The sequence below is a fragment of the Bos mutus genome, chromosome 2, assembly GCF_027580195.1.
Source record: "Bos mutus isolate GX-2022 chromosome 2, NWIPB_WYAK_1.1, whole genome shotgun sequence".
Classification (NCBI taxonomy): Eukaryota; Metazoa; Chordata; class Mammalia; order Artiodactyla; family Bovidae; genus Bos; species Bos mutus.
In genome coordinates this window covers 57,484,286-57,500,046 of record NC_091618.1, presented here as the reverse complement: position 1 = coordinate 57,500,046, position 15,761 = coordinate 57,484,286, and positions in this window count along the sequence as shown.

Sequence of the window (15,761 nt, the reverse complement as noted above, 5' to 3'; positions counted from 1 at the left end):
CTTTCACTTTCATCAAGAGGCTTTTTAGTTCCTCTTCACTTTCTGCCATAAGGGTGGTGTCATCTGCATATCTGAGGTTATTGATATTTCTCCCAGCAATCTTGATTCCAGCTTGTGCTTCATCCAGCCCAGTGTTTCTCATGATGTACTCTGCATATAAGTTAAATAAGCAGGGTGACAATATACAGCCTTGACGAACTCCCTTTCCTATTTGGAACCAGTCTGTTGTTCCGTGTCCAGTTCTAACTGTTGCTTCCTGACCTGCATACAAATTTCTCAAGAGACAGGTCAGGTGGTCTGGCATTCCCACAGTTTATTGTGATCCACACAGTCAAAAGCCTTTGACTCTATGGAGGCCCCTTAAGAAACTAAAAATAGAGCTACGATATGACTCTGCAATCCCAATCCTGGGCATGTATTTGGAGAAAAACAAGGTCCAAAAGGATACATGCACTCCAATGTTCATTGTGACACAGATCACAATAGCCTAGACATGGAAGACCCTAAATGTCCATCAACAGAGGAATGGAAAAAGAAGAAGTGGTATGCATATACAATGGAATAATACTTAGCCACTAAAAAGAATGAAAATAATATAATTTGCATCAGTGTGCATGGACCTAAAGATTGTCATACTGAGTGAAGTAAATGAGACAGGGAAGAGGAAATATTATATGATAGCACTTATATGTGGAATCTAAAAAGAAATGATACAAATGAATTTACTTAAAAATGGAAAAAGACTCACAGACTTAGAGAATAAATTTATGGTTGCTTGGGAACAGGGTGGAAGATGAGGGGAAGTGATAGAGAGTTTGGGATGGACATGTACACATTGCTGCACTTAAAATGGATAACCAACAAAGACTGACTATATAGCACAGGGAAGGAACCTTTCCTTTCTACCAACATTTCTGAGTAAGTAACTGATTTTGTTATGTGGAAAGCAGCAGGACCCCCATTTGATGACACCCTGTTGATGCCTTGACACTATAACTAAGGGACAGAATGAGCTGTAGTTTTCAGATTTGTCGGGCTTGGAAACTGACCTTGTTTCCATCTCAAATCATAATGTGATTTGAGGAAAAATCTTTTGCTACATTTCTGCCACAATCTTACCAATTAAGGCCAACTCCATCCCTCAGCTGGACTATTGAAATGGCTTTTTACCCTTTCTCTCAGCTCCTACTTTTGCCCCCCTTGAATTAGAGTGAGAAAAACATGTAGCAGCAAAACTATATTTTTCAGAGTGAGGAGTTAATTAATAATTACTCCTTAATAACAGTCATCAGGGCTTCTCAGGTGGTGCTAGTGGTAAAAAAACCTGCCTGCCAGTGCAGGAGACTTAAGAGATGCAGGTTCAATCCTTGGGTCAGGAAAGGCATTGCAACCCATGCCAGTGTTCTTGCTGGAGAATCCCATGGACAGGAGGAGCCTGGTGGGCTATAGTCCATAGGGTTGCAAAGAGTCAGACGCAACTGAGGCAACTTACCTAGCACACATGCATACACAGTCATAAGGGCTTCCCAGGTGGTTCAGTGGTAAAGAATATGCCTGCCAATGAAGGAGACACACGAGTTACAGGTTCGATCCCTAGGTGGAGAAGATCCCCTGGAGTAGGAAATGGCAACCTGCTCCAGTATTCTTGCCTGGAAAATTACATGGACAGAGGAGCCTGGAGGGCTGCAGTCCATGGAATTACAAATAGTGGACATGACTGAATATGCACTAGTGTATGCTTGTAACAGTCATAAATTGGACCCATCTCAGACAAACTAAGAGATATATAACCCTGCTTTATCTATTATTCTTCTAGCAGGAAGAGTGAACTTTTTTATTCTAAGTAAGATCTCATCAATCTCCTTCTTAAAATGCTCCCATGGCCTCTCATTCCATGAGGAATAAATTACAAATTCCATACTGGGACTTAAAGGATTCTTTCTCAGGTCTCATCCCACTTTGCTCCATGTCCTCCAGCCTCTCCCTCATTTGGCTATGAATACCCAGTAAAGCTGGGTACTTTATTTTGCTTAAAGTATCCAGCTTGGTTGCCTCCTGAGGCTTCTTTGGTACTTCTCATTCTGTCTGCAAAACTTTCCCCCTCACTTTGCACAGCTGACTTCTCAATCTTCAAATGTGCTCACAAAAAAGTTTCTCTAAGAAGTCTTTGTTGATTATTCTATCAAAAAAACATGTGTCTACCCTTTTCAGTTCAGTTCAGTTCAGTCGCTCAGTCATGTCCGACTCTTTGCGACCCCATGAATCGCAGCACGCCAGGCCTCCCTGTCCATCACCAACTCCCGGAGTTCACTCAGACTCACGTCCATTGAGTCAGTGATTCCATCCAGCCATCTCATCCTCTGTCGTCCCCTTCTGCCCCCAATCCCTCCCAGCATCAGAGTCTTTTCCAGTGAGTCAACTCTTCGCATGAGGTGGCCAAAGTACTGGAGTTTCAGCTTCAGCATCATTCCTTCCAAAGAAATCCCAGGGCTGATCTTCAGAATGGACTGGGTGGATCTCCTTGCAGTCCAAGGGACTCTCAAGAGTCTTCTCCAACACCACAGTTCAAAAGCATCAATTCTTCGATGCTCAGCCTTCTTCACAGTCCAACTCTCACATCCATACATGACCACTGGAAAAACCATAGCCTTGACTAGATGGACCTTTGTTGGCAATGTAATGTCTCTGCTTTTGAATATGCTATCTAGGTTGGTCCTAACTTTTCTTCAAAGGACTAAGCGCCTTTTAATTTAATGGCTGTAGTCACCATCTGCAGTGATTTTGGAGCCCAGAAAAATAAAGTCTGACACTGTTTCCCCATCTATTTCCCATGAAGTCATGGGACCAGATGCCATGATCTTCGTTTTCTGAATGTTGAGCTTTAAGCCAACTTTTTCACTCTCCACTTTCACTTTCATCAAGAGGCTTTTTATTTCCTCTTCACTTTCTGCCATAAGGGTGGTGTCATCTGCATATCTGAGAATATTGATATTTCTCCCAGCAATCTTGATTCCAGCTTGTGCCTCATCCAGCCCAACATTTCTCATGATGTACTCTGCATATAAGTTAAATAAGCAGGGTGACAATATACCACCTTGACGTACTCATTTTCCTATTTGGAACCAGTCTGTTGTTCCATGTCCAGTTCTAACTGTTGCTTCCTGACCTGCATACAGATTTCTCAAGAGGCAGGTCAGGTGGTCTGGTATTCCCAGCTCTTTCAGAATTTTCCACAGTTTATTGTGATCCACACAGTCAAAGGCTTTGGCATAATCAATAAAGCATAAATAGATGTTTTTCTGGAACTCTCTTGCTTTTTCCATGATCCAGCAGATGTTGGCAATTTGATCTCTGGTTCCTCTGCCTTTTCTACAATCAGCTTGTACATCAGGAAGTTCACGGTTCACATATTGCTGAAGCCTGGCTTGGAGAATTTTGAGCATTACTTTACTAGCATATGAGATGAGTACAATTGTGTGGTAGTTTGAGCATTCTTTGGCATTGCCTTTCTTTGGGATTGGAATGAAAACTGACCTTTTCCAGTCCTGTGGCCACTGCTGAGTTTTCCAAATTTGCTGGCACATTGAGTGCAGCACTTTCACAGCATCATTTTTCAGGATTTGAAATAGCTCCACTGGAATTCCATCACCTCCACTATCTTTGTTCGTAGTAATGCTTTCTAAGGCCCACTTGACTTCCAGGATGTCTGGCTCTAGGTGAGTGATCACATCATCGTGATTATCTGGGTCATGAAGATCTTTTTTGTACAGTTCTTCTGTGTATTCTTGCCATCTCTTCTTAATATCTTCTGCTTCTGTTAGGTCCATACCATTTCTGTCCTTTATCAAGCCCATCTTTGCATGAAAATTTCCCTTGGTATCTCTAATTTTCTTGAAGAGATCTTTAGTCTTTCCCATTCTGTTGTTTTCCTCTATTTCTTTGCACTGATCGCTGACAAAGGCTTTCTTATCTCTTCTTTCTATTCTTTGGAACTCTGCATTCAGGTGCTTATATTTTACTCTTGTACTATTAACCTAATCAATTGCCTTCATGGGACTCAGTCTCATCTCAATATTTATTTCCATTTTTACTAACTTACTCTCCCTTCTAGAATACAAGCTTTGGCCTGTAGAAGCTTGCTGTGTCTTCAGTACTTGAATCAAGGTTTTCAACTGTAGGGTAGGAAAAATAATCATCTTTCTATCCTTCTAATTTCTTGACTGAAACTGGAAGCATAAGACAGCTTAATAAAAGACAAACAAATAGAAATGCATTATCATGCTTATCTTAAGTATATATAGGGGGCATTCACCAAAAAAAAATAAGTAACTATCAGAGGTAACAGAATTCAAGCTTCAGTACCAACTTCAGCTAAAGACAAAAGAGAGAAGGGTATGAGGGAGACTATTGAGGGGAGTCACCAGGAAAATTAACAAGAGTAAGATTTTGTACGCAGGTTTAAGTCAGTGCCTTCTCCATTGCTACGAGTTTATTTTGATTTAGTCATCTTTGTCTTCTTGGTACGAAAGGTATATGTGTGTTTGTGCTCAGTGGCTCAGGCATGTCAGAATCTTTGTGACTTAGGGATCGAACCAGTGTCTCCTGTGTTTCCTGCATTGCAGTTGGCTTCTTTACCTGCTAAGCCATAGGGGAAGCCCACAGAGAGGTAACTTACTAAAAGATAACTTCTACTCTGTTTACAAAGCTTCTCTTATGCTTACTGTTTCTCCCCAATGTTCATCGCAGCACTGTTTATAATAGCCAGGACATGGAAGCAACCTAGATGTCCATCGGCAGATGAATGGGTAAGAAAGCTGTGGTACATATACACAATGGAGTATTACTCAGCCATTAAAAAGAATACATTTGAATCAGTTCTAATGAGGTGGATGAAACTGGAGCCTATTATACAGAGTGAAGTAAGCCAGAAGGAAAAACACCAATACAGTATACTAATGCATATATATGGAATTTAGAAAGATAGTAACAACAACCCTGTATGCGAGACAGCAAAAGAGACACAGATGTATAGAACAGTCTTTTGGACTCTGTGGGAGAGGGAGGGGGTGATGATTTGGGAGAATGGCATTAAAACATGGATACTATCATATAAGAAACAAATCACCAGTCCGAGTTCAATGCAGGATAAAGGAAGCTTGGGGCTGGTGCCTGGGATGACCCGGAGGGATGGTGTGGGGAGGGAGGAGGGAGGGGGGTTCAGGATTGGGAACACGTGTACACCCGTGGCAGACGCATGTTGATGTATGGCAAAACCGATACAATATTGTAAAGTAAAAAAAAATAATAAAAAAGAATAATCTCAAAATAATCCTTATTCCAGAGATATGTTTGGGGTGGCATATACTACTACCCTAAGTAAATGCATAATATTTGTAAAGGCATTCCTGAAACATACTGTGGCTTCAGTTCCAGACCAGTGCAATAAACTACATATCTCAAAAGTGAGTCACATGAAATGCTTAGTTTTCTAGTACATATAAAAGTTATATTTATGCTATACTCTAGTCTATTAAGTGTGTAATAACATTAAGTTCAGTCAGTTCAGTTGTTCAGTCATGTCTGACTCTTTGCAACTCCATGGACTTCAGCATGCCAGGCTTTCCTGTCCATCACCAAGCTCCATCCTGGAGCTTGCTCAAACTCAGGTCCATCAAGTTGGTGATGCCATAAATTTATGTCTTAAAAAAAAAAAAAAGTGAATGACAATTTAAAAATACAAAAATTTTATAAAAGTAACATAAAAAAATCACAGACCACCATAACTAAGATAATAATAAGGAAAATGCTTGAAATACTACAAAAATTACCAAAATGTGACACAGAGACATACAATGAGCAAAAGTTGTTGGGAAAAAATGGCACTGATCAACTTGCTGGGCACAAATTTCCACAAACCTTCAGTTTGGAAACAACACAATATCTGTAAAGTATAATAAAGCCAAGGGAAATAAAATTATAACCAAGGAAGATCCTATGGAGGCTTCCCAGGACAGATTCCTCCCCCATATCCTCTGCTTTAATTCCTCTCTAAAGTACCCAAATAATGGTAAAAACTGATATACCTTTCCAGAGTTGTTTAATATAAGCTAAAACCTCCACTAAATCAAAGGTGTTAACTACTTAATGACCAGGAGTACATAACCCGCAGACATACTGGAGCCTGAGGATTGATGCTAACCCTGTGGCACCACCCTGGCCCTGTTACCACATGTGTGTGCTTACTCAGTCTGTCCTTCTCTTGTGATCCCACTGACTGTAATCCACCAGGCTCTTCTGTCCATGGAATTTTCCAGGCAAGAATACTGGATTGGGTTACCATTTCCTCGTCCAGTGGATCTTCCTGGCCCAAGAATCAAACCCAGGTCTCCCACATCACAGGAAGATTCTTTACTGTCTGAGCCACCAGGGAAATAACTATAATTGTATGTGTATATTTATTTAAAGTGAGGGAAAGAGAATATTTTAAAATAATAAGTCTACGGTTCAATCATCCACAGGCTTCACTGAGAATGTTATATAGTACACTACCTGATTGGTAGGGTAGAGTGAGGAAAGAGTTAAACCTGGTTGATGAGGATGAAAAGTTGTAGAACCAAAGATGAATAATCAGATGTCTGATATCTGGTGGAGGCAGCCTCTATATTGTATCTATTATGAGTGACACAGATGCAGAAAACTGTATTCCTCATACCACTACACTTACATACCGCGTAATTTTCTTTCCAGAAATCCTCGGCTGCATAGCCTGAAGGTATTCAATAAAACCTAGAGGGAACACTGAAAGTGAATCATACAGATTTGACATTTCTAGTTCTGCTGTGACCGCCAGGCCAAAATATAGTCTGCGGGCCCCTTTTTCATTAGTGAGAAACTGCCAGGTTTTAAAACAGTTTATCCATTGAATTAATCTCTAAACCGCCTTTCACACAGGGCAGAAACAGCTCTCTGCACTGCTCTTCTTCTTCACAAACACTCTTATTTTTATTTGTATGCATTCTGAGTAATGAATAACGATCCTTTGTGTTTGGAGAATGCCATTTTCTAAAATAGCTCCTAGCATTTTCTAAATGTTAACTCATTAGATCTCATATGGTCCAGAGTCATCTATCACACAGAGGTAGGTCAAAAGCATTATATTTCACATTTTACAGATGGAAGAGTTTTAGGGACTTCAACCCAAGGTCACCTGCAGTCAGACACCAAACAGGGGAAGACAAGGCCCAGAAATATTACCCTGGAGTCAGACAAATCTCAGTTGGCACTTTGAGAGAGCCAAGCTGGCTGCTGAGGTCACATAAGGACACTGATATTTGCATTCTTCTCAGAGATCAAGCTTTGGGTGGAGCTGGGTCATATGTGGCTAATTACACTGCTGGCTCCTACTCACTTTATTTGGCAAAGTGTGATTAAAATGCTTATTAAAACATATCCTCCAGTTTTGTTTCTCATTTGTTCAGTCATGTACAACTCTTTGCAACCCCATGGACTGTAGCCCACCAGGCTCCTCTGTCCATGGAATTTTCCATACAACAATACTGGAGTGCGTTGTGATTTCCTACTCCAGGAGATATTCCCAACCCAGAGGTCAAACCCAGTTTCCTTTGTCTCCTATATTGGCAGGTGGATTCTTTACCAGTGAGCCACCTGGGAAGCTAGTTTCATTACATCACAGGGAACTCAATTCAGGTCCATGTAATTCTGCTCTGGGCACTTTGCTGAGGTTTCCTAAAAGTATATAGTTCTATTTCTCACATTACTTCTCTTTCCGGGAAGAGACAGTGCTCCTCAGTCATCCTCCAGCCTCAGGAAACTGAACTCTGCTTTGTGATTTCTAGTTCCCACCTTGAAGCCCTTTCTTTTTTTCCATGAAGCAAGAAGTCCAAACAGTAACACACTGCATGGATTGCTGTGCAGTTTTCCTGGCTCCGTGTCCCTTTTTCCTCATTGTTACCACCCTGGGCTTGCATCTTACAAATAAAAAGCCAGTTCTTTAATTTTGCCTCAGTCTCTGTTTCTAGAGGATTCAGGCTAGCTAGTCAAAGGAAGAAATGTTCAGATATTTCTTAATGCCTTTTTCTTAAAACAAAAGGGTACAGAAGACTGAAAAATTCTTAGCATACCACAACAGAACTTAGATTCCTTTTTGTGTCTATAGCCTAGTTATCTGTGTCTAAGAGGATGCGGTTTCATTACATTTCTCAAAGTCTTGAGAACAGGAGGGAAAACACAGACTTAGAGAATATTCAGTCCCACTGTCTCAATTTTATATCCTGTGTCTGTTGAAAGGGATGTGTCAAGTGTTAGAAATATAGCAGAACTCAAAATATGATTGAAGTTGTATTAGTTATACAGCTTTTGAAACTTAAGTCACAATTATATTTATTTTGAGACAATGCCAATATTCAAAACATTCCATTAAATTATAAACTGCAACAAAACAGCACAATTCCTGTCAGCTGAATGGGAATGTACTATTAGGCATATAGGAGTCTTCCCTTCTCCTCAGGAGATACATTCACAGACCCCTAGTGAATGGCCCAAACCATGGATAGTAACAAACTCTATAAATACTATGTTTTTTCCATATATACATACCTATGATACCACTTAACTTATAAATTAGACACAGTAAGAGGTGAAAAAAAGCTGCTAATAAAAAGAACAATTATTAAAATATACTGTAATAAAAGTTATGTGAATATAGTATCTGTCTCCTTCTCTGTCTCAAAATATCTTACTGAAGAAATTGCATGCCTTTCCCATCTTTTTTATCGAGTAAAATATTTTTTAAATTCTATGTGCACACTAAATTGCTTCTGTTGTGTCTGACTCTTAGAGACCCCATGGACTGTAGCCTACTAGGTTCCCTATATAATTTTCAAATTTTCACACATGTGATTTCATGTGATCCCATAATAAACCTTATCCCCCACACTTTTATCCTGCCTCTTCCTCCGTCCTTCTTCTGCCTGGCGGCCATTAGTTTGTTCTCTATATCTGTGAGTCTCTTTTTTTTGTTATATTCACTAGTTTGTTGTATTTTTTGGAGTCCACATTTAAATGTTATCACTATTATTCTTTCTCTGTTTTATTTACTTTCCTTAGTAAAATGTCCTCTAAGTCTGAAAGGTTGTTGTTGAATCAATCGAAGACACCAGGATTCTTAGCCCCTGGAGGAGAAAACAGAATTAGCCAGAAGGTTTAATCCAGAGACTGTCCTCAGGCAGAATACATCCTTTTAAAGACCAGGTCTACTCCCAAAATTACATTTTAAGATAACAGAATTAGCCAGAAGGTTTAATCCAGAGACTGTCCTCAGGCAGGACACACTATTGTTATATAATCTTAAGGAAGAAGGAAAAGTTTGTCCTTTCTTCCTCCTTGAGAATTACAGACCCCTCTCTCCTTGGGGGGCCCTAGACTCCTTATCAGCCTGCCTAGGAAATGACTCTCTCAAGTCCATCCATGTTGCTGCAAATGGCAGAATGTAATTCATTTTTATGGCTGAGTAGTATTGGAGAAGGCAATGGCACCCCACTCCCTACTCTTGCTTGGAAAATCCCATGGACAGAGAAGCCTGTTAGGCTGCAATCCATGGGGTCGCTAAGAGTCGGACTCGACTGAGTGTTTTCACTTTCACTTTTCACTTCCATGCATTGGAGAAGGAAATGGCAACCCACTCCAGTGTTCTTGCCTAGAGAATCCCAGGGACGGGGAGCCTGGTAGACTGCCATCTATGGGGTCGCACAGAGTCAGACACGACTGAAGTGATTTAGCATAGCTTAGTATTCTACTATATATATATGTATATATATATACACACACACACACATATATATATATATATTTATCACATTGTCTTTATCCATTTATCTGTTGATGGACACTTAGGTTGCTTCCATATCTTAGCAGTTGCATATAATGATGCAATGAGCATTGAGATACATGTATGTTATTGAATTAGTGGTTTGCTTGCTGTTTTCATACACACACACAAATACACACACATACACACACACATGAGTGGAATTCCTAGGTCATATAGTAGTTCTATTTTTAGCTTATTTGAGAAACTTCTATTTGCTTTCCAAAATGGCTCATCAATTTACATTCCCACTAATATTGTAGGAGAACTCCCTTTCCCCTACATCCTCGCAATGCTTGTTATTTGTGTTCTTTTTAATGATAGCCATTCGGACAGTTGTGAGGTGTGATCCCACTGTGGTTTGATTTGCATTTCCCTGATGATTAGTGATACTGAGTGTCTTTTTATGTGCTTGTTGGCCATCTGCATTTCCTCTTTGGAAAAATATCTATTCAGCTCTGCTGCCCACCTTCACTAAGTGTCTATCAAGCACTGTGACTATATATTTGCAGTTTGAGGTACAACAGCAAGATTAGCACAATTTCCTTTACATAATTTATGAATAAAAGATATGAGTATAATATGTTCTTACTGTACATATTAGCAACCTTGGCATAAGATTTATTTTGTTTTTAAGTCTAGAATTTTCATATTTTATTTCAACTAAGCACTTTACAGCTTCTCTTTAATGTATCTGCATTGGCAGTATCACAATTCTTGTGCTTTATGGCCATTATGAAGTACAATAAAGGTTACTTGACAAAGTACTAAGTACTGATATAGGTGGCAATCCATATGATAACCAAGATGGTTACTGAGTGACTAAAAGTAGGATATGATTCATGATTCATTCCTTCATGCAAAAGGAAGATTCATGTCCTCAGGAGGAGAGTGCAAGATTTCATCATGCTATTCACAAAGGTTCTCAACTTAAAACTTATACAATTTTTATTTATTAACACTAATGAATCATTTATTTCTTGAATTTTCCATTAAATATTTTTGTACTGTGATTAAGAGAGGTTAGTTGAAACCGAGGAAAGGAGGGACTACTATGTAGTGTGTACATACAGACAAGAATAGCAGCAACAATATAGGAACATAGTGGGAAAGGCAATCACTTACCATCTCATCTAAACTCTCATTCCATTGTCTATTTACTAAGAGAAATGATTTTTGCAGAATTAAAATGATATTTTGGCCCTTTGCAGATATCACTCTCTAGTACTTTGATTTTCACTTGAGAAGAAAGCTGTACAAATAAGCCAGTCCTTACAACTGCAAGGCCCTCTCTGAAATCAGGGGGTACTTAAAAAGAAATAAATTTGTGCGTAAGAAAACAGAAAAGTCAATACAAATTTAGCCAGCATTTATCTATGTAATTCACTCTATTTAATAGCCTAAGGAATGTCATAAAATAGTTGTACAGTCCTCTCACTGACATATGTCTGGTTCATTTCTAATTTTCTCTCATTATAAGCAGTTTTGTATCTATACCATTTACCCATACATTTCTATATACATGACTCAGTAAATTTGAAGAGAAAAATAAAAGTTTCAGATTTTAAAGACTTTTTAAGGGAAATCACTAACTCAGCATCTTATTAATGTGTAAAGAATGTCTGTTTTTCTACCCCACTGTTAATACTGGGCTTTAAAAAAAGGTTTTATTTTTTTCCCACTTTGATGGAAGAAAAGAGTAATTCTTTTCATTTTTCCTTTTTTCAGTGACATTCATTCAGGTGTTTTCTAAGGGAAACGTGCGGAGTTTCCTTAAAGCCCGTGGTTAGCCTGGAAGTGAGGTGATTTGAACAAAACAACTTAAAAGCTCCTCCTAAAATTATATCAGTCTGGATGAATAGATTAAGAATATGTGGTACATATATAAAATAGAATACTACTCAGCCATAAAAAGGAATGAAATAATTCCATTTGCAGCAACATGAACGCGACTAGAGCTTATCATACTAAGTGAAATAAGTCAGACAAATACCATATGATATCACTTATATGTGGAGTCTAAAATATGACACAAATGAGCATATCTATGAAGCCAAAACAAAGTCACAGACATAGAGAACAGACTTGTGGCTGCCAAGAGGGAAAGAGATCAGGGAGGGATGGATAGGGAGTTTGGGGTTAGCAGATGCAAATTATTATATATAAAATTAATAAACAACAAAGTTCTACTGTATAGCACAGGGAACTATATCTAATATGTGTGATAAACCATAATGGAAAAGAATATTAAAAGTATATTAAAAACTACAAATTGAATTACTTTGCTATATAGCAAAATTTAACACATTTTTAAACCAACTATACTTTAATAAAAAATGTATTTGTGATTTGATTTAAAATGGGCTTCCAGATATGACTTTAAATTAATCCCAGAATTCTGAGGCTGTTGAATATTTGGAAACTCTGCTGTACTAAATGATTACCAAAGTCTTCCCTGTCTGTATCAGTTGGGGCTCAACCAGAAAAGGTGATTAACAGGAAATATATATTAAGAAGTTTATTGCAAGGTCTGACTTAAACAGTTGAGGGGTATGGCTATGGAAATAAAAAATCCATAGGGTGGGCCTTCACAAAGGCAGACTGGAACCGCTGTCTGGCATGAGTGGAAGTTGTTGGCCACAGGCAGAATTTCTTTTGGAAGCCTCAGTTATGCTCCTAAAGACTCTCAGGTGGTTAAATCAGACTCTACCAGATTATTTAGGAAATATTCCTTATTTAAAGTCAACTGATGAGGGACTTCAATTGCACAAAGTACCTACACAGTCACACCTAAATTTGTGTTTGATTGAATACACAGGGACAGCAGCTGGGTTAAGTTGACACATGAAACTAACTAACTTGATCATATCTCATTTCATATTTGTTTAATCTGAGAAGAACATATGTCTCAACATATTTAATATTTGTAATTGCTGTATCTCTAGCTAAATTATATCATTACAAAGGACAGGTTTTTTCTCTTATTAGTTTTGAATGCTAACTGCTTTATATGTAAAAGTCAAAATTTGGAAACAACCAAAATATGTAAACGGCTAAAAAATAGTGGTACATCTTACAATGGAACACCACTCAACATAGGAAGGAAGGAGCTATTGTTATAACTGGAAGGAAAGGATTTCAAGGGCATCTCACTGAATGAGAAAAGTCAACCTCAAATATTGCATGCTTTATGATACCACCTGTACAATGTTCTGGAAATGACTAAATTTTGGAAATGGAGAATGAACTAATGATTGCCAGCTTTTAAGGATAGTGGAGAGTACAGAGGTGAATGAGATGATAAAATGAGATGATAAAAGCTAGAATACGGAAGCTCTTTATGGTGACTGAATACCTCTGTATCTTGTATCTTAACCTATAGTGGTTACCAATCTACAGATGTGATAAAATAATGTAAAGCTACAAATGGAATTTCTCTCAACCATTTTCACAATTTCTTGTGGATCTATAATTACTTCAGAATCAAAATGATCATACTAACCAAGGCAATCTACAAATTCAATGCAACCCCTATCAAAATATCAATGGTGTTTTTCACAGAACTAGAACAAGTAATTGTAAATTTGCAAGGAAACATGAAAGACCAAGAATAGCCAAAACAATCTTGAGAAATAATAGAACTGGAGGAATCATGCTCCCTAACTGCAGATTTTTTTTTAATACAAAGCTGGGATAATCAAAGTAACATAGTACTGGCACAGAAACAGATACATAGATCAATAGAACAGAAAAAGGAGACTCACAGACATAGAGAACAAACTTGTGGTTGACCATGGGGAGAGGGAAGGTAAGAGGGGGCAACATAGTGGTAAGGGATTAAGAGATACAAATTATTAAGTATAAAATAAACAAAAAGAATATATTGTACTGCACAGGGAATATAGCAAATATTTAATAATAACTATTAGTTATTGTTATGGGCAGTCCCAGGTGGCTCAGATGATAAAGTATCATCTTGCAGTGTGGGAGACCTGGATTTGATCCCTGGGTAGGGAAGATCCCCTGGAGAAGGGAATGGCAAGCCACTCCACTATTCTTGCCAGGAGAATCCCACAGACAAAGGATCCTGGCAGGCTACAGTCTATGGGATCACAAAGAGTCAGACATGACTGAGCGATTAACACTTTCGCTTACTTTCATTAGTTATTATAATTATAGTTTTAAATGTGATCTAGTGTTTTTAGACATGAGTCATGACTGGTTTGGAGCTCTTTAGTCAAGCTAGAATCTAACTGCCATGGAGTCCTAATATCAACTGGAGTTCATAGTTTTAATGGATGCTAAAGAGACTGGTGTATAAAATAGATCTTCCCTGGTGGCTCGGTAAAGTGTCTGCCTACAATGCCTACTATGTGGGAGACCTGGGTTCAATCCCTGGGTCAGGAAGATCTCCTGGAGAAGGAAATGGCAACCCACTCCAGTATCCATGCCTGGAAAATCCCGTGGATGGTGGAACCTGCTGGGCTACAGATCCCCCATGGGGTCGCAAAGAGTTGGACACGACTGAGTGACTTCACTTAAGGAGACTTAAGGAGACTGGAGCCATGGATATGGGTTGGGGGGACTGTAGATATGAGACCTGGAAGATGCCTGGTCTAGGTGTGAGGGGGCTGACAGTCCAGGACTTGTTGCACTTCTGCTAACCCTTTCTTTTTCTCCATTTTCTGGAGCAGAAACCACAGGACACCATAAGCTTAAGGAACATTAACCTAAGAATTTTTGCGAATTGCTAGAAGTCAAGTGTAGGCTAGATAGAGTGAAATTCCTGGGGACCTTAGTAATAGAAAGAGCTCCACTTGTATAGGTTTTTCCTTCCAGGAACCTCACCAAGATCTCACAGGGAGGATAGGAGTAAATTCTGAGAAAACTTCTCTACTTCCTGAGTAACCTGACAGAGAAAGGGGAAGAATGGCATATTGATTTTTATATCCCAAGTACTACTAACACAGTACTTGGTGCATAAGAAAATTTCAGTAAATATTTGCATAATTGAAGTATGTGGAACATTCATAATTCATCCTCAATTTCAAGAGAGGACAATGTTTACCTTTTTTTTATTTACCAGTACATATTTGGTGGTGGCACATTGAAACACCCAATTGTCAGCTAATAGCTCAGCCAGAATACTCTGTATTTCCATAGCTTTATCCCTACCAATAGATCTTTTTGTCTCTTATCATTGTTTCTATGTATGTATATATATATATATACATATCCTGCTGACTCAAATTGCACCCTTACAGTGGAACTTCTTTGCTATCAGGTGTTTACGCCTGTTATAAGCTGCATCCACTCAGGAGAGATAATATTTGATGATGTAATCAGTCTTTTACATCTCTTCTTTAAAAGAGATAGCCAGAAAAGTGCTGATGATTGAAAAGTGGCTAAGTTAAATGCCAAATTTGAAAATTGTTTAGCACTGGATCATGAAGTAAGTAAAAGTAATCAAATTTAAGGAGCACTACTGAGTCTCAGGTCTTGATATGAGGTGACTTTAAAACTTGAAACAAATGGCTTCCAGAGAGTCTCTTGCCATCAAATTTCTGTGTAACTGTTTCAGACTCAGGGAAATTCCTTAGTCCTGTTCTTCTAGGTTTCTATAAAGTCCAAGGTCATGTGTCTGTATCTCATCTGAAGAGTGTACTTCCTCTATGCATCTGGTTACCTTAATCTCACAATGTCCTATGCATGTAACCTGGACTTAATCTGAGTGGAAACTTGGAGTGATGCTAGTTGCCAAAGTAAATTGCAATTTCACTTTACTTCCTATGTTGTAAAAAACTTGTAAATCTGGATTCAGAAGATACATTTAAATCTTGACTTTGACATTGACTCTTTAACTGTCTTAGTCTCT